Source organism: Myotis myotis, unplaced genomic scaffold (genome assembly GCF_014108235.1).
Source record: "Myotis myotis isolate mMyoMyo1 unplaced genomic scaffold, mMyoMyo1.p scaffold_m19_p_19, whole genome shotgun sequence".
Classification (NCBI taxonomy): domain Eukaryota; kingdom Metazoa; phylum Chordata; class Mammalia; order Chiroptera; family Vespertilionidae; genus Myotis; species Myotis myotis.
In genome coordinates, this window is record NW_023416323.1 from 18,399,790 (window position 1) to 18,416,016 (window position 16,227).

Below are 16,227 nucleotides of genomic sequence, written 5' to 3' on the forward strand. Positions count from 1 at the left end.
GAATCTTATTAAAGCCCTAAACCCAAGATGCATTTTTAGATGCAGAGCAGATTTCCATGTCAACCTAGAAACTCTGGCAAGTTTTACTGCCCAGTTATGGCAGAATCTCACAGAATTCTTCAAGGAGCAGAATTCTGTCACATAGCCTGAGAGCTTCAGTCTGCATCCTTCCAGCTCATACTCATTGATTGCATTTTCTGGGCACAAAATGCCTTCCTTATGTTTCCCTTGAACCATGCCAGCAAACGCTAGGACTGAGGAAGGGGGGTGTGTTCTGTAACTTCAGCCCAACTGTTACTGTTACTGGGCAGGAATGTGTCTGTGGGCGGCTATCACCATCACCACGGCCCCTTGATTGAGCCACATGCCAGGTACTATGCTCGCCATAAATGATTGGCTTGATATTGAGATGCTCTATTTTATTTATTGATTGATTTTTAGAAAGAGAGAAACATTGATTTATTGTTCCACTAATGTATGCATTCATTGGTTGATTCGCATATGTGCCCTTACCAGGGATAGAAACTGCAACTTTGGTGTATCTGGATGATGCTCTAACCAACTGAGCTACTCGGCCACTGCCTCTCCTTTATTGAATCCTTATTACAAGATGGGTACATTGATCTCCATTTTACTAGTAAGCAAATAGACAAACCAGATCTCAGAGAAGTTTAGTAAATATGTCTAAGCTACACAGCCAGAAAAATGGCAGTGCAGGAATTGAAAGCAGATCTGAGGTTCAGAGCTTGGCTAAATATTCGTCAGCACAAGATGAATCTGTTCATTGCCTCTTACTGCCGATCAGATAACAGGCAGCACATGGAAGCACGGGTGATCTGAGGGTCCTATAAAAGGTGGAAGCTAAAATACATTTCAGCAACTGACACTGTTTTTTAACATTGATGGTCCTAAGCTGTCTTATCTACCTTGACAGATTCTAGGCTTGTTGCAAGCCCCTGCCCTTCCATCTCAGGTGTCAGCTCACGTGACTTGCTTGTCAATCTTCCACAAAGATGGCCAAAGAGTTTTCCAATTGGATGTTGGGTTGTTCCACTGCTTTGCTCTCTTTGAATAGCCTTGAAGAGATGGGATTTAAATTGTGTCGAGGATATTAGTCTAAAGTGAATGAAGTGGAGAGTAGACTTCTCGTTTATGTCCCCAGAGTGATAAATGAGGGAGAGTAATTTTTTTTCTAAGGCAAAGAAAATGGGAAACCAACGTGGATTTCAGACACATGAGAAATAGCTTATGAATTTAGATGATAGCTCGGCAGAAATAAATTGTACATCTGTTCATTCATTTTAATAAAGTGGAGAGATGGCACGCTGCTGGAGCCCTTGGAGAACCCCGGGTTTTTAAAATTATGGTCCTATAATAGTAGCATTAAAATTTGTAATGCAGCCAGTGGTTTCTGAATTGGAGGGAAAATTCATTTATAAAATAAGAGTTCCGACTTTGGAATGTAAATGGGAAAATGCAATTTTTCTCGGCCAGCTATGAATTAGTCCTGGGAGGGTACTGCACCATCTTGACCATAAAACACATTTTAAAAATCTTATGAGAAAGTTTGCAGACTGCTGACAAAACTTCAATGGGTAATCTCTATGTAGGTAAACTGTGTAGGTGTGAAGCATGCGGTACACTGGCTTTGCTGTTACTGCCTTGAACTTGGTCCTTCTTGTACAAAGGCAATTATAGATCAATATTTACATTTGAAACGAGTACAGTCTGTTAAAAATACAAAAATATAATATTCACTAGTGGCAACATAAGGAGGAGAATTTTTATAGACCAGCAGTCACTAGTTACCATGAAAATGTACTCATTTGGCAAACACTATTTTTTGTTACATGTGAGCCTTAGGCTTGATATTGGGGAAAATACAACAGTCCTGATGGTAGGTTTCCTTGTTGACTTTAAAACCCAGGGCATTTAAAATTTCTTCAAAAGAGGTAGTAAGCCCATAGAAAGCCTTTAGGTACAGTAAGTGATTTCAATTTTATTTTACAAATCAGAAGCCAAGTTTTCAGCTGGGGGAGAAGAATAAATGAGTCAGTGGTGCAGCTGGCCCTGGATAAAACAGGTCCAGTGAGGAAAGCCCAGGCTGCCTCAAATAGATTGTATTTGCCTCCTGATGAAATACTGAATGGATACAGGTGACATACTTCAGCCTACAACTCTGCAAACAGAAAATACAGATCACTAAGAGGTGTGTTTAGACTTAGAATGGAGGGCAATTAGCTATTGTCGTAGGTCAGCTTTTGCCCAAAGATGCCAGACATTCCCCCCAGGTTTGAATGCGGATAATAACTTATGAGGTCACAGGGGTACGAGGTCTGGGATTTGACTCATCCATGGAGACCACAGAGGTGGGCCAAGGGCCAAGGACAAGCTGTCCAAATTCCTTGCAGGCAGGATGATGGGGTGGGTAGTGGCCAGATGAAGGAAAAGACCTCAGAAAACTTTGCAATTAACATCTTTCATTAACCAGTGCTTAGAATTAGAACTAGTCAGGCCACTACAGTACAGTCTGTTAAAAATACAAAAATATAATATTCACTAGTGGCAACATAAGGAGGAGAATTTTTATAGACCAGCAGTCACTAGTTACCACAAAAATGTACTCATTTGGCAAACAGTATTTTTTATTACATGTGAGCCTTAGGCCTCCTGGGGATTCTGTTTTTCTGCATCTCTGTGGGCCTATGTCTAGTTTCTTCAGCTGCATTGCTGGAAGTGAGTATACTGGATCAGTGAATAGGAATCTTTTTAAGGTTTTTGACAGTATATGGATCTAGACTCTGCTCTTGAGCACAGCGGCTGCTGCCTCTTGCGGTGGGACCTATTTGAATTGGAAACAGGGGCAAAGTCATCTGCTGAGAAAGAGAGATGGGTGAAAGTGGGTTTTGAAGGCAGCAGGGAAGGTTGACATAACCACCAAGCAAGTAGCAAAAGGGGTTGCTTAGAATTAAATAGAGAAAAAGGAAGACCCCACTCCCACACAGGCTAAGAAACCGTATGTTTATTGCTTGCATTCGGAGAGCATCTATTGATTCCCTCATCTTTAAATTCCCCCATCACAGCGCCTGGCTTATAACAGGTGCTTCATTAATGTTCCTGGGACACCTGAGTTTTAGCTCCTAAACACATTCAGATCGCCCATGCAGTTACCTCCCCTGCACAATATCTTGGCAACACAGTCACAACCACATTATTCACAGCAAATCCCCAGGACAGATCGGCGTCTTAACACATCCAGATGGCTGATGGCTTCCCTGCATTCCTTGGGCCTCTGGCATCGAGTCTGGCCTCGACACAGTTGCAAAGATGAACAATATGAAACAGCCACACACTGTGTGGCAAAATCAGCGAAAGAAATAAAGATCGTCCAGGAATGAGAAGAGAATCTGTTACCTCACATGCGACCTGCGGCAGAATTGCTCTGAGGGCAAGGCCCTCGATGAACCTGACTCAGAGATGTTGCGTTTTCTGCCCCACCTCAGTCGTACAATCACTCGTGTTTGTCTCCCGCTATCCCCAAGGGCAGGTTGACCTTGTCTTTTCCGAGTCACAGGCCCCTGGGCTGTGGTGCCTCCTGGAGAAAGTTCTAGACCTCCCCTACCCAAATGCAGGGCGGGGTGGTCCGGAGTCCCTGAGCTCACAGCAACCGAACCTCCGGCCCCCTTGGGGGAGACGGGCCAGCTGTGCTCCACCTTAGTAACAAGTGAGTGACACCCACCACTTTCTCAGAGCAACAGTGGAAGTTGCCAAGAGAAAACTTATATTCTACAGGCCTCAGAGGTAAATCACGAATCCCAGGGCGGGCAGAGGGAGTAGACAGTCCTGTCACAGTGACACCAGGTAACAGGCCCCACGCTTAGCAGGGAATCCTGTCAGTCAGAGTCATGGCAGGTGGGAGGGGGGTGAGAGAATGAATCTGCCAGATGGAAATAATGTTTCTTTCACTGTACAGGGTGTGAAAGGACATCCTTTAACACACACACACCTGGGGCTTCAGAACTCAGGAACCAATAAATCAGTTTGGAGGAATTAAGCATCTCCTGAGACCATGGATCTTTGAAGATAACACAGGGATCATCATTTTGGCTTAAAGTACACACACGCACACACACACACACACACACACACACACACACACACACACACACGTTTTTACTTAGGTGAGAAATGGGGGAAAATGATAACTTACACATAGTAGTGTGTTGGTAAATGCTTAACAATGGGCTTTTCAGGAAAAAATGCTCTGGTTTGTAGCTTGTGCCAACCTCTGTGGTGTAAACACCCCACCATGGCTATTTCAAGCTACTAACATGACATCATTACACAAAGAATTGTGAATAGAAGCAATTAATGAACTCCTGCAAAACCAGTGCAAGGTGTCCCCAGCATTCCTTGCTTATGATGACCAGCCTAAGGTAATTCACTTTCACACAGGGTCTGGAGTAGATGGACATGTAGCTCCAATATGTGGGTATCCATTTCTTTGGGAAACAATCACCCCATCCTTTGGGGTCCCATTGGTGCTGTCAACCACAGGCCTCGCTTTTTCTTCCTTAAATCAGTGGTGGGCCAGTCATCTCATCATTCCTTGGCACTTGATGTCCGGTCTGAGGTGGCTATATGAAGCCAAAGTCTTTCTATGAAGATCAGTGTTTGGGAAAGAGGGTATGTTGTCTTCCTTTGTACATAAGCCACAGGGACATGTGGTTAGAGCCACCAACGGCCATCTTACTGACAGAGGAGAGAGCCTATTAGAGAATAAAACCAACTCAGAGAGACAAGCACAACCAAGAGATGGCATGGCATATAGACAGCATTCTGACGATGCTGTCTGAGCCCTGAATGCAGCACATCTGAAGTCAGAAAGCCCTTAGGCTTCCCAGTGATGAGTACCAACACAATGCCCAATGACAAGAACCAATGCATTGCCCAATACTGAGTCCCAGTGCACTGTCCAGTGATGAGTTCCAATGCAATGTCAGTGATGAGTACCAATGCATTCCCTAGTGACGAGCACCAGGGCAATGTCCTATGGTGAGTACCAATGTCATGCCCCATGATGTGTACCAATCCTTTCCTGGATTTGCTCATGCTAGTTCCAAGTGAGTTTCTGTCTTTAACAACAAAATGAACACAAGCTGATGATCTTCAACTCTGGAGAAACACCAAGCAGATTTTCTTGCAGAAGTGGGAGCCTCTGGTATTAGCCTTACTCTAATTCAGCGGTTCTCAACCTGTGGGTCGCGACCCCTTTGGCGGTCGAACGACCCTTTCACAGGGGTCGCCTAAGACCGTCCTGCATATCAGATATTTACATTACAATTCATAACAGTAGCAACATTACAGTTACGAAGTAGTAACGAAAATAATTTTATGGTTGGGTCACAACATGAGGAACTGTATTTAAAGGGCCAGAAGGTTGAGAACCGCTGCTAATTGATTTGTCTTTTCAACTTCCCAGAGTTGAAGGAAAAAAGATATTTTGACCATTTTTATACAAGGTGGTACAAGTGGTCAGGGGTTTGTTGAGGCTTTGCTCTGAGTGGCAGGCCCAGTTTCCATCATGTGGGAGGCCAGTGCCCGGCTGCTGTAAACCAGCCAGCTGACCGGTTCTGGCTGTGTTACACAGATTTGCAGCGCAGAATGGGAGCTGTGTGAAACCAAGCATCCAGGGGCGATTAGCGGAGGAATCTGTTCCTGTCTGCAGAGCTGCCAGGAAAGCGCGCTGTTTGTTAGATTTGATTTAATGCAACCAATATTCTTTGGGCTCCCCTTGTGTCCACCACTCTGTGATTGAAGGGGAGGATTTTGACAAATGAAGCTGTGTCTGCCTTCAGGGAGCTCCAGTCAGAAGGAGGCAGAAATGGATACCTATAATGCTGATCCAATGCATGATGGGAAAAATATGGTGATTGAGGCAGGAACAAATGCTGGAGAAGCACAGGTCACAGAGAGTCAGCTGATTCTGTCTGGGGGACTCTGGGGGGGAGGTTAAGGGAAATGCATGGCTTCCTGAAGTCTGTCGTTGGTGGAACAGACTCACAGAGGGCGGGCCACCTCTCCTGCCTATCCCTGTGCTTACACTGCACAGACTGGCCCCAGGGCGTCCCATCTGCCTCTCAAACACCTCTTGTGTGACTCAGGGCATTTGCACAGGCTGTGTGCTCGGCCCAGAATGAGCTATCCTAGCACCACCTCTCCTCACTTTATTTAGCAAGGCCAAGACCGAAAGGATGACCCCACCTTTCCAGATCCCAGCCCAGGTCTGTTTTCCTTGGGTCATGCTTCCAGAGCTCTTCGAATTTATCAGTGGGATACACCCCTCTGGCAATATTTTAAGATCTGTCCTCCCTGCGAATGCTCCAGAAGACAAGGACTTGCCCATCTTATTTAAATCTCCAGACGCCTTCCGCTGTGTTAGATAAGCATGCGGTGAGTTCCTGAATGAAAGAGCTGAGGCCACTTCCAACCCTGCTAACTCAGAACAAGTATATCAAATGCATGAAGGCGGGTGAACTGAAAAAGCACATTATCTCACTAATGATTATGGAACGGCAGTAACGACAGTCATAAATTTAAAAGATTTAAAAATTGTTATCAGAGATAGCAGACTAGTGTAAAAATGACCTTAGTTAATGAACCAAAGTTTTTCTTCCTTTATAGGCCTCTGCCTGAATTCTCCAGTGAGTAAAACCTGGATTGCAATCGAGATATAGAGTAATTGGTATGCCATTATAAGTTACTGACAGCAATGGGGGAAGATTTCCCATTAGATATGCATGTGAATGTACATAAAGTGGTAATGCCAATATATTTTTAAGAATGTTGCTATGTTCAACACAGGTGATCAAACTTGGTTGTTGAGGTCTTCTAGCAGATGGCTAGCTTGTCAGGGCCATGGCTTCTTTCATTTCTGAATCCCACAGAGTCAGGCAATGTATAGAAACTCAGAAAGTGAGTACAGTGTAGTGGCTGAGAGCCGGGCTCTGGAACCAGATGCCCTAAGTTGGCATCCCTGCCTCACCACCCTGTGACCTTGGGCATGTCTCTTAACTTTCCCCTCCCTTAGTTTCCTCATCTATGAAACGGGGATAGCAAGATTACTTATGTCATAGGACTGTTGAGAATCAAGTGAATTAAGATGCCTGAAGCATTCAGAACAGTGTCTTACACAGAGAAGCACTTAATAACTGTTAGTTTAAAAACATTTGTAATCTTTTCTCATAAAGAATGATTATTATATTTGCCACTAGACCTATCAAAATAAAGATACAAAGCCTGCTAATCAAGTTCATTGGCTATTAAAAGACCACTACCTTTTTATATTTGAAGAAATTGTGGAGGGAAAAACAGTAGCTTAGACTTGTCTCAGTGAGCCCACCTTGTGAGTGCTGTAGTTATGGCCAGGGCTTGCCCAAAATATTGTCCTCACTTGAATGGAGAGGCAGGTGAAGCAACAGGAAGGTGGAAGGCAGTGAGGTGAAGTTTGGAAGTTAAAGTAGAGCTGAGCCTGGAGGCCTGGTTTCTTCAGCACGCCTCTGGTGCACGAGTGTAACGAGAACAACGGGATGGAGATTCCCTGAGCCCTGGCAAGCAGTCCCAGTGAGCTGACCGGAAGGGCAAGACCTTGGAATAGGAATATCAGAGTTGTGGCTGGTTCAGGCAGAAATGCTCTGAGAATCGGATCTACTGGTGCTGAGCCAGCAAATGGTAACCATTTCAGGGTGTAGAAGTAGCTTAGTGCTGGGTTAAAGGCCTGGGATCTAGACTCTGGGCAAGTTGTCCACACCCATGAAATGGGTATGACAATAATAGTACCTACCTCACAACTGGCAGGAGGAGTGAATGCCGGAGTGTATGTAAAGCTTTTGGGCCCTGCCTGGCACAAAGCAAATGCTTTCAGATGTTTGCACTGGCTTTTGAATGCTTATTTAATGACAAAGAGGACAAAATAGCAGGACCAGGAGTGTTGGGCAGACAGAACTTCCGACAAAATGAACAGTCTTGCCTTTGATAAGAATGAGACTTTTGCTGTTGTTGATGGGATGCTTGCTGCATTTGAAGAAAGACATCTCTTGGAACTTGCAAGGAAAAAGGAGATGCAAAGTTCAGAATCTCAACCTCCAGTTCCCCCGTATCCTTGAGGAAGGAATCGGTCCACTTAGCCTCAGCTTTCTCCTCTGCACAGGATGACAACCAGACCCTCTGCACTGGACTGTACAGGTATTGGGTGAGACAAAGTATGTGGAGTGAGGGAGGTTTTCATAAGCTTAAAAATGACCATCTAGATGTTTTCTAATGCTGGTTCTCCGCTGTTGGTCTTATTGCCAATTCTGTGAAGGATAGGTGGTGGGGTCACGTGTGACTGGTGGCATCATCCCCAGCAATCTCCTGACCAGTGATTCACCCCTGTAGACAACAACATTCTGGAGCAGCATGGGGTGCTAAGTTTTGAAAAGTACCCTCTACCCTTTGTAGTGTCCACAATGTCTTCCCACAGCACTGAGGAAATCCAGCTTCCTTGTCTTGCCTGCGCAATCTGGCCCCTGCCTTCCTGTCTCACATCCCTCGCCCTGTCTCGGCTGCTCTAGCCACACTGATGACTCTCAGGTCCTCAAGCAAGACATGCTCCTGTTGGCTTCAGGGGTCTTCACATGGACCCTCCCAAGTCTCACTGCTATGGGATGAACTGTATCTTCCCCCGAAATACATTGGGACCCTAACTGGCAGAATCTCAGAATGTGCCTTTACTTGGAAATAGGGTCTTTACAGGGGACCAACTTAAAATGAGGTATTAGAGTGGGTTCTAATCCAGTATGACCAGTGTTCTTATAAAAAGGGGAAATTTAGACACAGCCATGCACACAGGGAAAATGCCATGTAAGGATGAGGGCAGAGATCGGGTGATACATCTACAAGCCTACAAATGCCATAGGTTGCTAGTAAATCCACCAAAAGCTAAGAGACAGGCACAAACAGATTCTCCCTCAGAAAGAACCACTCTGTGGACACTTTAATCTTGGACTCAGGCTTCCAGAACTGTGAGAGAATGTCTATTGTGTAAGACATATAGCGTGTGGCACTTTGTTACGACAGCTGTTGGACACTAACACAGTCATTGTAAATGTCATCTCCTCAGAGTAGAACTTGCTGAACTCCACAGAAGGTGACCCACATTGTCCCCATTTGCAGAGATTTCACCCCGTTCCATCTTGACTCTAGGGGCTATCCGTAGCTATTTGCTGGTTGGTTGTCCCCACTTCAGACTGTAACTTCATGAGGTCAGGGACCATGTTTCTTGTGCTCATTGTAATGCATTCCAGTCTCACGCAATGCCTGGCAAAAAGGAAGCATGTAACTTGTCTGAGGGATGGGCCAGTGAATGAATGGATGGATGGATCCATTCATTTTAGTGAAATAAAATGCTGGCAACACTGGAAAAACTGGTGTCCAGTCTGTGACTGAAGTAGCTTTTAGTTTGGAAGCCAATGACTATATGAACATCAATTTTGGATTGTTGTGTTTAATCCCACTTAGGAGAATGAATCCATACAGAACTGGAGCTGTGGCATATTTCTTTTCTTTCTTGTTTTTAAGTTTGCAGGATGCTGTTTCCACTCTCATGATTCCTTTATGTATTATTTATTAACATTGGGTTTTCTTTTCTTTTTTTACTGTACTGGTAGGGAAGTAGGTTTAGGGCTCTCTGTAGTTTAACGTAGATCTGTTTATTCAGATCTGGAAAGGAATTTAACTGCAACCCTCCCAGCTCTCACTGTACCACAGTAAAATGATAAAGCTCATGATCAGTTGTGTTACTGTAAGCCCTTGAGTTTTTACTGGCAGCAGCATTTTGTGCCACAGAAACTGGCCTGGGATTTGCCATTTGCCTTGAGGACCATCCTTCATCTCCGGCACCTGTGGGTTGGAGGAGATTCTTTCTCAAGTCCCTTTCAACAACATGCCTCCTTAACTTTTCAATCGCCTCTGTTGCTTACTGTCCAACATTCATTTATAATTTATTCACTCATTCATTCATTTGGTCCTAGACTACATGCCAGGCTGGTGCTGGGGCCAGAGCAAGGAACAAAAGAGACAAAGTTTTTCATAGAGCCAACATTCTCATTTGGGGAGAGTGATAATGAATGAGTAAATAACATATATGACACATTAGAAGGTGAATATTACATATTGTATATTTGACTAAGATGTGTCCATATTAGGATGTATACCTATTAGAATACATAATGGAATATTATATAACAACATATAATGGTATACTTGTAACACTATATAATATTGAAAAGAATAATATTTAATAGTATATTAGAAGCTGAGATACTACAGGTATTATAAGTATTAAATCCATCTCTAACAAAACATTTGACATCATACTTGTACTTGTCCTTAGAGGCAGTGATAAAAAGGGCATGTCCCTTCATATCGAGCATTCAAATGGCATTAGGGAGCTATATGGGTAATTTAAAGGCAATGTGATAATACTGTGCTGTGGAGTGCTTAGTATGTGTAGGAAGAAGAAGCAACAACCTGGTTAGGACTTATGTTGTGCATGTTGAAGGATGAATTGGTGTTTTCCAGGTACAAATGAAGGGAAGGGCATTCCAAGGAAAAGGGAACAGAATGTGCTGTGGTGTTGAGGCATCCAAAGATTGGCATGTTGGGGAATAAGTAGAGCTTCACGTGGCCTGAGATGAAAGTAGGCTGTGACCAGGTGAAGACTGTTGAAGACCATCCATGCATAAGACTCAGTGATCATATTTCTAACACTGCTCAGTACAAAATGGTTTCCAGGGGCAGTGTGGGCTTGGATGGCTAATTTTCCAATACATTCCGTATTTGTTGCTCTTGGCTTTCTATTTTTGAACTCAAGTATTCATTCTGCAAGTTATATTATGAAAGGGTAGTCATGTTACATTCTTAGAGTTAAGAAAAAGAGATGTTTTATAGCTTTGTGGTTGCTGCTCTTAGTGTGAGGATATTGTCTTTGAATTGAAGCAGAAGGATGGGATCTTCAGAGGCCACTGTGCTCTGAGGGGCTCAGGGGTAAGACTTTGCCAGCTGGAGTAAAGATTGCTCTTATTGCTACTGGGTTGCTGCTGGCTCTCTGAGCATAAGCAAAGGGTAAGCAGAGGCACATTATTTGCATGGAGCTTCACGCAGGAATGATGGGGATCAACACATCATGAATATATTTAGAAAAGTATGATTAATGCAATAAATCAACTGGCTGTCTGGTCTACCTCTACAAGAGACTTGAAGAATCAGGTACAGATCAGATTTTTTCACTTAAAAAATCCAGATATTTTGACACCACGCACAGTTTATCAACATTTTAAACAAAGCAAAAATTCTCACTCTGCTGACTATAAATAGTTAAATCTGGGAAGGCACCCACTACCCACCCCCTTAGCTGGAAGAATCCTGTTTGGATGATGGCTTCTATTTATAGAACTGATTATATTTGTGCAAATGTTTCCCTTCCCTCTCTTTTAGTCAAGAAATCCAGTTGTAGACATGCTGTTTCAAGTATCTCTGAAATTTGAACACTAGGAGATTTAATTGATGTTTTTTCTGTGACCTTGGTGCAGGAGAAGAGAACAATGAACTCACCCTTCCAAGTGAAGATAAATGGGGAGCGTGGGTGTTGGCTATTTTGTGGCTAAACCTTCTTCTGTTTATGATGGCAAGTCAGGAATGCAATTTACAATAGATGGCATCTAGAGTCCTTGGACAAGGTATTGTCTTGGACAAAGATGGAGCAGGAATTGATGTAATCATGAGCAATGTTACTATTTGCACAGTTGGAAATTGGTGGTACCTGTGCACTGGAATTACACTATTCGATTCTCTCCAAATATTCCATTTATTTAAAGATTTGTATTCCTCTACCGCACTGTACAACACATGGGATAAAGATTTCAATAGTGTATGTTTGGTTTCATTTAAAACTTCAGCCAAACAGAAAACTGTCAGATATATGATTTCACAGCATCACAGAAAGAGAAGTCTCATATATTTCACCATTATGGCTAGAAAAAGCTTCATGGGAAAAGGGAGTCGAACTATTTGGAATAACATTTAGTCCTCTTTAAAGATTTATCTGGATGTTAAAATGTCTTGGACTCCACCCTCCAGAAAAGTCACTTGAGTCAGATAATTGAAATGGGTTCGATCTTCTAAGAAATATGTGGTTGGCTTTCTGAATTAATCACTATTGAACAAGCAGAATGTGTAATTATGTGGTCAGTGTTTAGACATAGGCACATCTGAATTTAAAGGGCTCTCCTATGGGGAGGAAACTGTTATGGAAGTAGGACAGTTTCATTTAAAGCATTCAAATATATTGCATGGAGTCCTGGCAGAGTGCATAAATATATTCACTTCAGTTAGACTTTTGGTAAAAGATGGCACACAAAGGTATATATTCTATTCATAGTTGAAAACACCAAACTACCAGAAACAAATGAAAAGATTCAAAAGAGTTATATTCAGGTCAACACAAGAGTGAGGGAATCAGAAAGCAAAGCTTGCCTCTGATTATGTAGTTCAACTCACTTGGAGTTAGAGTCACTTGAATATCAGGGGGAGAGACACAAAATATTTTTACACTTTTTACGAAAATGAGTTAATTTTGAAGCAAATGGTATGGGAGTAGATGAGTACACTGTCAAATCAGTTAATTATATTTCTTCAATCCATATTTTTAATGAAAATATTATCAGGTTTTGTGACACAGTGAATTCCATACACACAATGTCTACCACTTTTCCCTGATACTCTGGACTAAAAATTAATCGAGATTTTTTTCTTTGTTTATGGTAATTTGAGCAAGCTCCTTCTAGACCAGCCATGGGCAAACTACGGCCCACTTGAAATGAATAAAACTAAAAAAAAAAAAGACCGTACCCTTTTATGTAACGATGTTTACTTTGAATTTATATTAGTTCACACAAACACTCCATCCATGCTTTTGTTCTGGCCCTCCGGTCCAGTTTAAGAACCCATTGTGGCCCTCGAGTCAAAAAGTTTGCCCACCCCTGTTCTAGACCATCCCTCAAACCTAGAATAACTGAAGAATAGGGACTTCACACAAGGCTGCCATCTATCTGAACTCACTGGAGAACTACCCAGGCAGCCACAACTGGAGAGTCCAGGACCCTGCAGAGAAGGGAAATTCACTGTAGTGAAGCCAATATTCTATGAAACTTTCACCCTTAAGTCACTTTCTAAATTGTAAGGGCACAGGGACAAGAGGCTTAGAATATAAACGGAAAGTGCTGGCTCAGAGACCAGGAAGCTGAGCAGAGAGCTTTGGGGCTGAGAAGACAACTAAAATTTAGGGTCTCAAAAGTGTCAGAGTCCTTGTAACCATACCAGACTTCAGTTAGGACCCTAGAAAGGCTGTACCTGAGGAGTAAGGGAAATCAGGGTAAGCAGATTAGCCCTCATACCAGACTGAAAACCAACTATGAACCAACTCAACCCTAGACTGATTTAAAGTCATCTTTTTCTACTTTTATTGGTTTACAGAAAGCAAAAGTAAGTCATTTTTAGAGGAATATAAGATTAGCCAGAACCAAATTATCTCTAAAATTTTTTCTTACATGTTGTTCATAATTAAATTTAAAAAATTTCTAGGCATGCTAAGACTATGAAAAAGGAGCAAAACCAAGAAAAAATATTAAAAATAGCAATAGACTTAGAAGTGATCTAGATATTGAAGTTATTAGACATTATATTTTAAATAACTCTGAGTAAAATATTCAAAAAGTAGGTATAATGGAAAATGTCAGCGGAAAATTTTAATCTATAAAATAAATGGAAATATTTAAAACATAATAAGTGAAATTAAGAAATCAATAACTGTGTATAATAGTAGCTTAGACATAGAAGAAAGAATTGGTAAACCGGAAAGACAATCAACAGACAGAAACTTAACATCTACATCATAGAGTCTGAGAAGGAAGGAGAGAAAATGCGTCAGAAGAAATATTTGGAAGGTAGATTATGAATTGAAATGTGTACGGAACAAATATGATAAATACAAACTTAACCATACCTCAGCATGCCATAGTTAAACTGTTGCAAAGTAAAGATGAATAAATGTTATTAAAAGCAGCCAGAGCCAAATAAATGATTACAGAAGATGGTTCGACTTTGGGTGGTGGGCACAGAGTGCAATATACAGATCATGTATCATAGAAATGTACACTTGAAACCTACATGATCCTATGCACCAATATCATCCAAATAAATTTAATTTAAGAAAACTCGGCTAGAAAAAAGAGCCACACCTCTTTCAGTGGAGAAGAGAGTCATAGTGACAGCTGACCTTTAAAAACAATTCATAGATGGCAGAAGTCAATGAAATGGCATCTTAAAAGTGCTGAGAGAAAATAACTGTCAACTGGGATTCTGCATCTAGTGAAAATGTAGTTCAAAAACTTAGGCAACAAAGATGTTTTTAGAAAAACAATAAAAGAATCTGTTGCCAACACACCTGCACTGTTTTTAAAATAAAAAGAAAACTCTTTATCAGGAGGACAATTGTCTCAGGTGGAAGCACAGAAACATGAAGGAATAGATAACAATATAAAGAGTATGTAAATGGGGAAATATAAATACATATTTATTAAATAATATTTTGTGAATTTTAAAATATATGTAGAATTAAAACATGACAACAATATATCAGAAGATCGGAGGGGGATAAAATGAATTCAAATGTTTGGGGTCTTTGCAGTATCCATGAAGTGGTAAAAATGGTAATTTATATTAGATTTCATAAGTCAGGAATATATTTCTCATAAACCATTATAAGAATATGGAGTATAACAAATAAGCTATTTCTCATAAACTACTCTGAGAATATGAAATGAAGTATAACAAGTAATTAGAGTAGGGTATGAAATGATAAAAATAATTGAGAAAGAGGTAAGAAAAAAAGAGAAAAAGTTAAAATGTATACAAATAAAAAAAGAAATATTAGGATTGGTAGATTTAAACCCAAATATTTAGTATTTGCATTGAATTTAAATGGACAAAATAATCGAAGACTTATCAGTCTTGATTTAAAAATTAAAGACCCAAATATATGCTGCTTATAAGAGGTACATTCTAAACATAAGATTATAGAAAACTTGAGAGAAGAAAGGATGGAAAAAATACACCGTGGGAAAAAAAACAACAACAAAAAAGCTAGGACAGTTATTCTAGTACCGGATGAAGTACATGTTAAAGCAGAAAGCACGTCCAGAGATAGAGAGGTAAGTTTTGTAATAATAAAGGAACAAAGCATCAGGAAAATATAACAAGTTTAAATTTGTATGCACTTAATAATACAGCTTCAAATATTCAAAGAAAAACTTGATATAACAAGAGAAATAGATATGTCTATAATAGTAGATATCATATCTACTCTTAGTAACTGATAGAATAAGAAGATTACAAAAATATGTAGAAGATTTGGACAAAGAATATGAAACCATTGAATTTACATTATTTTTTCAGTGCACATAGACCATTTATCAAAATTTATCACATGCTGGGTTGTACAGCAAGTCTCAACAAATACCAAATTACTATAATCATAAAGAGCATATTCTCTAACCACCATGGAATTAAGCTGAATACATAACAGGAAACCCTCAAAAATGTGAAATTAAGTAATATACTTGTAGGCAGTGGCAGCTGGGATGAGGTTTTAGGAAGCTCTCATCTGCTGATCAAGTTCTATTTTTTGATTTCAGTTTCATGTTTGACTTGAGAATAAATCACTCATTATTAGTGTACTTTTTTGTATGGAAGTATTATGTAAAAAGAAGTCAGTAAATCTTGAATGAGCCATATTGAGTGAAATTTAGAAAGACATTTTGAAATGTTTCAATAAAATAATTAAGCAATTATAGAATCCTCATTTGGAGCAATGTTATGGGTAACTTTTTCATACTATGAAGGAATTGAGAGAAAATTCAGATAAAAATTTAATGGATTGTACAAGGATGCTCATTGCAGCATTATTCATAACAGCCGGAGTTGAAACAGCCCAAATGTCCAACAATGGATGAAAGGAAAATGAATTGTGGCATATCCGTATAATGGAGTATTATTCAGCCATAAAAAATGAAGTTTTCATAAATGCTACAACATTGAGGAAACTTGAAAACATTATGCTAAGTGAAAGAA

At 40.8% G+C, this 16,227-nt stretch overlaps 1 protein-coding gene across 1 annotated transcript in view; it reads right to left on the reverse strand.

Annotated features, from left to right (window-relative positions):
- Window positions 1-16,227, reverse strand: part of CDH13 (cadherin 13) — a 1,028,720-nt gene that overhangs the window by 123,873 nt on the left and 888,620 nt on the right. The gene's annotated exons all lie outside the window — the stretch shown is intronic.